Here is a 1,055-nt window from a genome sequence, read left to right as displayed (position 1 = left end):
GGCTATGTGTGTTAAGATTTGAAATCACAGTTCTATTATATTGTTACATATCAGTTGACTTACAGATATGCAATGCAAATATGAAGTTGTTCATACAGTATATTGTTGTTGTTTTTTGGCTGCATTATGCTTGTCACTAAATATGTTATTGCACCTCAATTGTGCATCAACATTTGATACCCGAATGCGGTATCATGTGTAATTTTCTTAATAGATTTAGTTTGATTCACTCATTTTTATTCTCACAACATGCAGAGGCAATAAGAGCAAAATCATGTCAGACTCTGTTAGGCCTACTGCAGCATCAAGAAAATCCACATATCCTCATTTTCAGATTCACTCATAATACAGTAACTAATATTTTTTCCCCTGGCCAGTAGCGGAAATGTGGGCAGGGGAGGTTGAGCACTGCTCTCCCATACCCACATCCATGGCTGAAGTGCCCTTGGCCTTGAACAAGGCACCTAACCCCTCACTGCTCCCAGAGTGCCCCTGTAGCAGGCGGCTCACTGCCAAGGGTTAGTGTGCTTCACCACCGTCTGTTCACTGTGTGCTCTGAGTATTTCAGACCAAATTTCCCTCACAGGATCAAAAGTGTATATTTACTTTTGAGTGACTTCGGTCTATCTGGTACTCTCCCCTGAACCCTCTGATCCATAGACGTCAGAATAGCTGAGGACTTTTTGTCATCATTCATATTGTCCCCATTTAAGACTGAAATAAAATGTCACTACAATGAATAGAAAATCTGTTCAACTTGTTTATCATAACTTGACGAGTTTAACATCGCCTACCGAAATTAAGTGCGTCACGTTAGTGTGTGGGTGTTAGGCTACAATGGAGCAATTCCCTGATGACCAGTCAGATCCATGTTAGACATTCATCTAGAATTCTTTCCTATCAATTTTCTGAAACTGCATCATGCCTATAGCCTGGGTATACCCATGCTGTCTTGTGCACGATTCCATTGGCACTAGGCAGCCTAAAATCTATGGACCCCATTTTAACCTCAGCAAAGCTTATATTTTGGTAGGCCTATAGGCTAAACAATTTAG

Source organism: Sardina pilchardus, chromosome 24 (assembly GCF_963854185.1).
Source record: "Sardina pilchardus chromosome 24, fSarPil1.1, whole genome shotgun sequence".
NCBI classification, from domain to species: Eukaryota; Metazoa; Chordata; class Actinopteri; order Clupeiformes; family Clupeidae; genus Sardina; species Sardina pilchardus.
The sequence above is the reverse complement of the archived record's forward strand: the minus strand, read 5'-3'. Positions refer to the sequence as shown.